Here is a 10,044-nt window from a genome sequence, read left to right on the forward strand (position 1 = left end):
GGGCCAAAGAATCAACAAGATGTTCCATATGGTGTACTACTCAAGCAAGATGATGAATGAAGCTCAAAGAAACTATACAGTCACCGAGAAGGAATTGCTAGCTATTGTGTTTGCCATGGAAAAGTTCTGACCATACCTTATGGGGGCCAAAGTAATTATCCATACCGATCATGTCGCCCTTAGGTATTTGATGACCAAGAAAGATTCAAAAGCAAGGTTGATGAGATGGGTGCTTCTTCTTCAAGAGTTTGATATCGAAATCGTGGACCGCAAAGGAAGTGAAAATCAAGTGACGGACCACTTGTCCCGCTTGGAAGAAGAGGGGAGGCCTTCTGACGGCCTTGAAATCAATGATGCGTTCCCGGATGAACAACTCTTTGTGGTATCTATGCATGATATGCCATGGTTTGCTGACGTGGCAAATTATCTTGTGACCGGTATAATCCCGTATGAGCTCTCTTCTAACCAAAGGAAGAAGCTCAAGCAGGATAGTTTGGATTATTATTGGGATGAGCCATATTTGTTCAAGATTTGCACCGATGGTGTGATTCGCCGGTGTGTCCCGGAAGAAGAACAATTGAGTATTTTGGAGGCTTGTCATTCCTCTCCCTATGGTGGCCATCATGGCGGGGTGAGGACGGCTTCTAAGGTGCTTAGTTGCGGTTTCTATTGGCCCTCCTTGTTTAAAGATGCCGGTGATTTTTTCAAGAGATGTGATGAATGCCAACGAACCGGTAGGATTTCTAAAAAGGATGAGATGACTCTCAACACAATTCTAGAGGTAGATATTTTTGATGTGTGGGGTATCAACTTTATGGGGCCGTTCGTGAGTTCTTGTGGGAACACCTATATCTTGGTAGCGGTTGATTATGTGTCGAAATGGGTCGAAGCCGTCGCTTTGCCCAACAACGAAGCTCGAAGTGTGGTGACATTCTTGAAAAAGAGTATCTTCACAAGGTTTGGCACTCCACGTGCTATCATTAGTGATGGTGGCTCTCATTTTTGCAACCGGGCTTTTGATTCATTGCTTGCTAAGTATGGTTTAAATCACAAGGTGACCACTCCTTATCATCCTCAAGCGAGTGGCCAAGTTGAGGTTTCCAACCGAGAGATCAAGAATATAATGTCCAAAACTGTCAATGCCAATAGGACCGATTGGTCGAAGAAACTAGATGACGCTCTTTGGGCCTATCGGACAGCTTACAAGACCCCGATTGGTATGTCTCCATACCGGTTGGTGTTTGGGAAATCTTGTCATCTTCTGGTGGAATTGAAGCATAAGGATATGTGGGCCTTGAGAAAATTGAACTTAGAATGGGATGTCGCTGCGAATCTCTGGGTTGAGCAACTCAATGAGCTAGACGAGTTTAGATTTCATGCCTACTCCAGTTCGTCCTTGTACAAGGACAAGATGAAGTATCTTCACGATAAGTATGCCCGGGGGAAGGAATTCAAAGTTGGTGACATGGTTCTTCTTTTCAACTCCCGGTTGAGGTTATTTCCGGGAAATCTTAAGTCTAAGTGGAGTGGTCCATTTGAAGTTGTCGGTGTAACCCCATTTGGTGCTATTGATCTCAAAAACAAAAATGGTGAAGTTTTCCGGGTCAATGGGCATCGTGTCAAGCATTACTTGGGAAAGTTTGATGACAGTACCATGGTGGCACTCATTCATTTGAAGTGACTTTGATGGTAACATGCGTCGTGCCGTGACGTTAAATCAGGTGCTTCTTGGGAGGCAACCCATGTCTTTTTCTTTCTTTTTGATTTCTATGGTAGATTAGGATTTTTGAGCTAATGGTTTGTGAGATGTTGTAGGAATTGCGATTGAACCAGTGCAAAAACAATTGTGTAAAACAACAGTCTCTGAACAGCGACCGACGCGGCCGCAATCCCACTTTGCGCGGTCCGCACCGGCCAAAGAAATTATTACCAAGTCTCTGAACTGTGTTCACGCGGTCGCATCCCACTTTGTGCGGCCCGCATAGTACTCATGCGGCCGCATCCCATTTCATACGGTCCGCGTGCTTTCGCTGCAGCTTCAGGTAAAAAGGTTAAATCCCAGTGCGGCCCGTGGTCGTGTTCACGCGGCCGCACTGGACGGTAAGTGATGGGCCCCCCTTGTTTCCTATAAATAGACCATTAAGGTCTTTAGTAGAACTTTTCGCCAAAATTCACTCCTGAGCCCTAAAAGTTACTGTTCACCTTCATAGATCCTTATTAGTGTTAATATCAATGGAATTTCTTCGCTTTCCTGGTAACATATCTCTCACATTACTCTTTACTTAGCATTAATTTAAATTTTATACATGTTCCCCTAGTCATAACTTCTTCAATTTTTCTTTTTGATTTTCATTTTTTCATGATTAGGATTGTTCTATAGTGTTCTTGTTGCTCTTTCAAATGATGTGCATGTTATAAATGAGTAGGGACAAAGTAGGATGCTAAAACATGAAAGATTTGAGCCCAGTAATTAAAGCCCTAGTTGCCCCTGTATTTTCAGCTCAGCGCGGCCGCGCACCCTGTTTGTGCGGTCCGCGCCATACCTAACGCAGCCGCATCAGTCTGTTACGCGGTCCGCGTAAACCTTGAGCCCAAAGGTTGATTCTCTCAGCGCGGCCGCATGCCGGGTTTGTGCGGTCCGCGCCATGCTTCATGCAGCCACATGCCATATTTGCGTGGTCCGCATGGGTGAGGTTCAGAGGGCACCACTTTTCAATATTATGGCCAATGCGGCCGCATGAACAGTTTGTGAGGACCGCGTTGGCTCCCATGTGGTCGCGCACCCTGTTTATGCGGTCCACACGATCCCTAATCAGAGAGGTGTTGAATTCAAAAGTTGGTCAGTGCGGTCCGCATGCCTAGTTTGTGCGGTCCCAATGCTGTCAGCTATTCTCTATCTGTGTTTCTGTTCTGTACTTAAACTCTGCAACTACCTGAACTAACAATGTTAGAATTATTTGTGTGCAGAAAATGGTTAAACAACGAGGTCGTGGAGCTAAACAGCCTGGACGAGGAGGTGACCCCTCCCGGGGAGGTAAAGCTAAATTGAAGAAACTCACTCCCCAATCATAGCTAAAAACAAGAAAGCAGGTGGTGAGTGCTGAAGAGCAGTCGAGGAGTGAGTACCTCCCCTCCCAGGATTTCTCAACGGGTTCGTGGAAAGCCCCAGCAGGCCCTGCTAAAGCTCCAATTGTTATACAACCTGAGTCGTCTGAGGGCTCAAAAGCAGGCAGTACCAAATACTCCACCTCCCCTACAGCTTCAGGATCCGGGGAAAGTGCAGAAGACAAAAACAAGAATGATGAGGAGGTCCCGGACAGTGGGGTACCTAGAGTTGGGGGAATTGAAAGAAGTAGAAACCCAGCTGTATGGCAGGACAGATTTGTCAGCGAGGTAGCCTTTCATAAATTTTGGGAAGTGTGGCCAAAGAAGAAGCTGATTCCAGAAAGAAGAATAGTCACCCGGGATTTGTTACCCTACCTTCCCAGAGTCTATGATCAATATCTTACTAGAGTGGGGTGGGATTTCTTTAAAGATAAGCTGATCGATGCAAATGAACATATGGTGAAGGAATTCTACTGCAATGTAGCCCACACCAAAGAAGGGTCAATTGCAATCAAAGTGCGGGATAAGACGATAGTGTTTTCGGCAGAGGCGTTGAACGAATATTTGGGTTTCAACGAGGAGGATGACGCTTTGTACAGAGAGAAATTAGCGTTGAAAGAGGAAGCTCGTCATTGGGTGTCACATTTCTTAGCTCAACCGGGTACCATTCCGGAATGGATTCAAGCGGGGAAGAAAATACTGAGAAAGGACCTTAATTTTGAGGCGAGAGGATGGTTAACTTTTGTATGCAACAGGTTGGACCCTTCGTCCCATGACCAAACCATTCCAATCGCCCGAGTGGTTTTCATTGTGTCCATCATGGCAGGTTTCCCCATCAATGTGGGGAATGTTATGTACAGTGTGATAACATCCATTGGCATTGATACATACAAAAACTACCCCTACCCGAACACCCTCACAATGTACTTTGAAGATGTAAAGGTAAAAAAATACCCCTTCGATGTTGAAGTCCGGCCGGTGTCCCCGTTCTCATGGTTTAATATTCAGGTTCCGGACAACCTTAAGGGGGATAAGAAGGGAAAAACATCCACCTCTACCCCGACTGGCCAGTCAGAGGAGCCAGTTGCAGTAGAAGCCTCTGTTGAGCCACCCACTCCCGCTGCCACTACTGTTCCGGACATCCCATCCTCCTCTGTGGGTCATAGTTCTTCAACTGGCCCAGTGGTTCCCACCTCCAAATCCAACCCCCTCACGGCCCAACAATTAGCAAAGACATTGGCCAGTTTGAACAACTGGATGTCAGTCTCGACATCCAAGTTGTCCACTTTGGCTACCACAGTTGCGGCCCAGTCTGTTCCAGCCACAGTTGAGATTCCTCAGTCCATTGAGGAGACATTGAAGACACTCCTGTCCAACCAGGAGAAGATTTTAGCTACTCAGGCTGCCTTGACAAAGGCAGTTGATGCACAGGGCAAAGCTCTAAAGGAGCTTGCACGAGAACATAAAAAGATGAGAAAATCCCGGGCATCCAAGGATGAGGTGAAGGAGATCCGAACTGAGGTTGACAATCTAAAGGCAGACCAACTGCCTTTAGACTTGTTCTTTGACGAGTCAGCACCTCCACCATCAGTAGTTATACCGGAGCCACAGCAGGAGGATGAGCCTAGGCACCCAAGGAAGAAGAGGAAACTTTCTAGCACTGAGGGTGTTGTGATAGAGGTAACACAGGTTCAGCAGGATAATTCCAGTGCTCCACCAGATGTTCAGTCGGTCCATGACCCGACCTCTGTCCCAGCAGCAGAGCAGCAGCAGGTCGGAAACCAGTCTGAGGTTCCCGCCAGTACAGAGGACCAGGGGACCACTGATCAGCCCATGACGACGGATCAGGCTTGAGGAGCCACTCTATATCCTTTCTCTGTTTATATGCTTATTTTGGTAGTTGGCATTGGGGAAAATGCCAGCTTTTATTCGTGGGGGTGCGCCCTACTATTTTGTATTTTGATGGTTGATACATTTAGGATGACTGTACATATTCATTTGATTCTTAGCTTATGTTGCTAGTTGATAGTTGGCATGTATATAACTTTTCATTCTTGTTACTTTTCTACTTTATATACATATTCATTCCCCCCGTTGTATATTCTACTCCCATATTGTACATATTCATTCGGTTCTTTTTTTTTTTCGTTAAATTTTTTTAGTTTGTAGCTTCATAGTAAGCTCGTAGCCTTTTTGTTTTGTTTTGGCATTTGCAATAAGCCCTCGGTTTTCTTAATGCCACAGTTCTTTCCAAGGGTAGAGTGTTGTGCGAACCGGGTGGCTCTTCCCAATGATAGATGGCGTGACAACCTTCTTAAGGGTTTGAGTCCGTTTTTGGTTTTTCGTTTTTTGATTTTCAAGTTTTGCAGTCAAGGATACCTCAGGCAAAGCTTCACTTGGGCCTAACACATTTGCCTTTGATCCCATGGTCAAAGACATAATGTTGTGCTTAGGATGGTGAAAGTCGTGGCCTTGAGACTCTTGTGTTGACCAAACAGTCATCATGTGGTCGTATTGAACCATTGTGCGCTTGAATCGTAACTAAGGTCATTGTGGGCCCTTGACTCGACATCTTTAGCAATCCTTGAGTGTGTATGGTGAGAGTTCGATTTGCGAGTCCAGGTCGCGAGCCGATGGTCTATAACTTGCCCCGAATGTTTGTTGAGGCGAAATCTTAGGTGAAATTTGGCTTGAGAAGTGATTGTAGGCTCTCCTTGATCCAAAATGCTAAGATTGAAAAATTCCATGACCTACCAATGAAATGATCCCTAGTTAACCCTTTTGACCCTTGAACCTTCTTCTTTCAAGAACCGAAGCTACAAGCCTATACCCGTTCTTAACGATACCCTCTCGTGGCACCCAAATCTTCCCTTGAGTAGATGGAAAACGTCTAAGTTTGGGGGGGGGGAAGACAAGAAAGAAAACAATGTGGTAAAAAGGTACAAAAGCAAAAAGAAAAAGAAAAGATAAGACAAAAAGAAAGACCCAATTGAATAAGGTCAAAAACGGGATTCAAAGAAAACAAAAGTGAAAAAGGGTGTGGAAAAAGTAAAAAAGGAGAAATGTGTTGAATTGCATGAAAAGGGTGACAATGTGTCTCTCTAACCCCTTGAAAAAGAAGTGAATACTCAAATGAGTCAAGAAAGTGTGCCGAAATGAATCAAAAGAAATGATTAAGGGAAGATTGAACCCACTTGAACAAAACTTTGTCCTACCCTTACCCAAAAGCCTTCACAATGACTCCATAAAAGCCCTACATGATTTTGAGTTGAAAGGAACCTACATTAGTAGATACTTACATAAGGGGCAAGCATATGGTACTTAGAATCGGACTTGTGGCCTCTTCCTTGAGAGAGATGAGTGGAAATCCATCAACCTCGGTTTGTGCGATAATACTCAAAAAGGTGAGGTTCGCTTAGGGAGAGTTGAGGGTGTTTGAGTTTGGGTTCCACAATGGCCAAGGTAATTGAGAAAAGTTCTTTGATGAAATGTGTCAACTCTTGAAGCTCTTGTGTCACACTTGATCCACAAGCTTTCAAAGTTTAAATGTGTTAATGATGCATTCGCATTGAGGGCAATTGTTAGTCCCAATTGACGCTTGTTGAGGTTACTTTAGGATAAGCTGAAATTGCTTGGATGTTGCCTTTGAGGGGTGGGTTTTGTTTTGTTCGCTTGAGGACAAGCAAAGGTTTAAGTTTGGAGGAGTTGATAAGTAGGATTTTAACATGTTTTATACCCATACTTGCCTGCGCTTTGAGTGTAAATTGCTACAAAATAGTCCCAAAAAGCTTACATATTGCGCTTGATTGAAGGTTTGAGCTATAAAGTGACAAATCGTCAAAGATCGGCTCAAATTGGAGTGAAACCTGCTCAAGTGCCAAAGATCAGTAGAGTGAAGACATTCAGAACTTGGTGCGGACCGCACCATCATGTCATGCGGCCGCACCATAGAAGTTCAGAGACTGTGAACTTACAAGCCATGCCCCATGCGGCCGCGTCCCAATTCATGCGGCCGCACAATTTTGCTATGCGGTCGCGTCCAATAAGTTTAGAGAGTATTATATTCCAGAAGCAAACCACGCAGCCGCGTCCAACTTCATGCGGCCCGCACTCCCCCCATGCGGCCGCACTCTATGGTCACGCGGCCCGCATCAGTGAAGTTCAGAGAAGCTGCAAAACCTTTCATGCGGCCGTACAACAACTTTGTGCGGTCCGCGCCAGTTTTCATGCGGCCGTACCCCAACTTTGTGCGGTCCGCATCACCATTTTCAGAGAGCAAGATTCAGAGGTCAAGCAACCTAGTGTGGCCGCGTGCCATCTTTTTGCGGTCCGCACTAACCCCGCAGGGGTATTTTTGTCCAGTTTTTCCAGCCCACTATAAATAGAACATTTTACCATTTTTAGGTCAAGTTTTGTACAACTGACAGCTGCTGCACTCGTGAGACTTATGTTTTGGCCTATCTTTGGCATTTTTAGTTTAGTTTCATCATAGATTATTGTAGTTTAGCATTGGCAATTAATTAATATGGTTGTTTCATCTTCTATTTCTTCATTTTCTGCTTTAATTATGTCTAGCTAAACCCATTAGCTAGGGTTGTGGCTCAACCCTAGTGTGGGTAATTAATGGGTGTTGCTTCTTACTGATAGATTGATATTGGGTGTTTGTTATTTGGGTTAATTTTATGGTTTAATTAAGGATTGATGGTTGCAAACATTGATTCTAGCTTAGTGGGTCTTGACCTTTCTTGAGAAAGAGAGTCTATGACCCCAGAATTGACCCAACAAGGGATTGGGGTGGATCCATGAGAAATGGTAGTCCCAATTAACGGGTTAAACCTCGAGAGAGTAATCACCCTACTTGAACCCTAGTTGCTTGGTCTAATTGGCCTACCCAATTGATCTCGAGAGAGTCAATTGGGCAAAATCGCTCTCTCTACCGAGAGGTGTGAGAGTGAGTACAAATGTGCACGGTTATAACATTGATCCCAAATATGTCAATCTATTATTAGTAACCTCTACCCGTTAGTTAACCACCTAGGTGATGCCACGACCCTAGTGCCTTTCTCTATATTAATCACAACTTAGAACATACCCTTTTAGCATAAATTAGCTTAAACTTGTAGTTGATAATAGTAGTGATTAAACAAAAACACAAAAAATGGTAGAAGTACAATTAGGAGCAAACATGCATTCCTAGTCTAAACAAATACGCAACTCCATTCCAAGCTCCCTGTGGAAATTGACCCCGATACCACTATTTGGGTAAAAGTATTAGCGCCCGCTCCTCCTACTGTTGTGTAAGGTTGAGTTCGCCGCGATCAGGACTCTCGCGAACGCGAATGGTAAGTCGGGCTGAAGGAAATTTCCTTCTACACGAACGTGATAAACAGGTCGCGAACGCGAAGCTTTGGGGGTGCTACCCATCGCGAACACGGACCTGCTATCGTGAACGCAAAGGCCTTTGTGCTGGGGCAGGGGGAAGGGGATTTTGTTCTACATTAACGCGGCCACTGGCCCGCGAACGTGAAGGCTTGAGGAGTTAAAGCTCCCTGAACCCAAGCCGCTAAATGCGAACGTGAAGGCTAATGGGCCTGACCCTTCGTGAACGTGACAGGCCCTTCGCGAACGCGAAGAAGGCCTGTTCAGTGAATTAAAAACAATAGCAAATTGGGATTTAGTTCAAAACTTCATATTTTCAAAACTAGAGAGCATTGATGCGACTTTCAAAGAACAAGTTCTTCCCCAAAGCATTGGTATATGATTCTAAACCTTTTTCTTTTGATTTTCCATTGCATTTCATCAATTTTCATCCAAAAATCTAGGATTGTTATAGTAGAAATTAGGAATTTGGGTAGAGTTAGGGCTTTTTGATTAATTGGAATTTAGACCTCATTTTGGGGTCGGATTTCAAAACTAATTGCATATTTGGGCTCGTGGGTGAATAGGTGATCGAGTTTTGAACCCAACCTCGAGTTTTGACCAAGCGGGGCCGGAGTCGATTTTTGACGTTTTAGGAAAAATGATAGAAAACCTATAATTAAGCATTGGGTATGAATTCTTTAGCAGTTATTGATGTTGTTAAATCAATTTGGACTAGATACGAGTTATTTGGAGGCGAATTCTAAAGGAAAAGCGGTGTTTGAGGCTTGAGTTGGCCGTGGAAGTTTGAGGTAAGTGTTTGGTCTAACCTTAGCTTGAGGGATTAAGAGTCGTTTCTTATTTGCTATGTGTTAATTGTGGAGTACGATGTATAGGCATGGTGACAAGTATCTATACGTCGGTGTCAAGCATGCCCGTGAGTCATATATTGTAATTATTGTGACTCCGTTGTGGTTTATTCGTGCTTCATATGAGGATTATCATTATTGTTCCCTTGCCGGGATGTTGTTATGATATTATTGTTTCCTTGCCGGGATGTTGTTTTCATATTATTGTTCCCTTGCCGGGATGTTGTTGTTATATTATTGTTCCCTTGCCGGGATGTTGTTATATTATTGTTCCCTTACCGGAATTCTTTTATGATTGGTGTTGATAAATAAAAAGGGAGCAGGTTGCACGCCTGCAACGATACTATATGAAATGGGAGCGGGTTGCATGCCTACAACGGTACTATATGAAATGGGAGCGGGTTGCACGCCTGCAATAGTATTATATGAAATGGGATCGGGTTGCACGCCTGCAACGGTATTACATGTGTAGTTGTTTCTTATTTCCTTATCTTTTGCTGGTAATTGATTTATGGCGTTCCTTACATTTCTCTACTATTATTCTGTTGTTATCTGTTACTACCCGCACCATGTTTCCCCTGCCCAACTTTAGCTGTAATTATCTGCTTTCATTTCCGTTGTATAGGATTTAACTGCACAGGTTTATTTGGTAGTCTAGTCCTAGCCTCGTCACTAGTTCGCCGAGGTTAAGCTAGGTACTTACTAGCACATA

Source organism: Nicotiana sylvestris, chromosome 3 (genome assembly GCF_000393655.2).
Source record: "Nicotiana sylvestris chromosome 3, ASM39365v2, whole genome shotgun sequence".
NCBI classification, from domain to species: domain Eukaryota; kingdom Viridiplantae; phylum Streptophyta; class Magnoliopsida; order Solanales; family Solanaceae; genus Nicotiana; species Nicotiana sylvestris.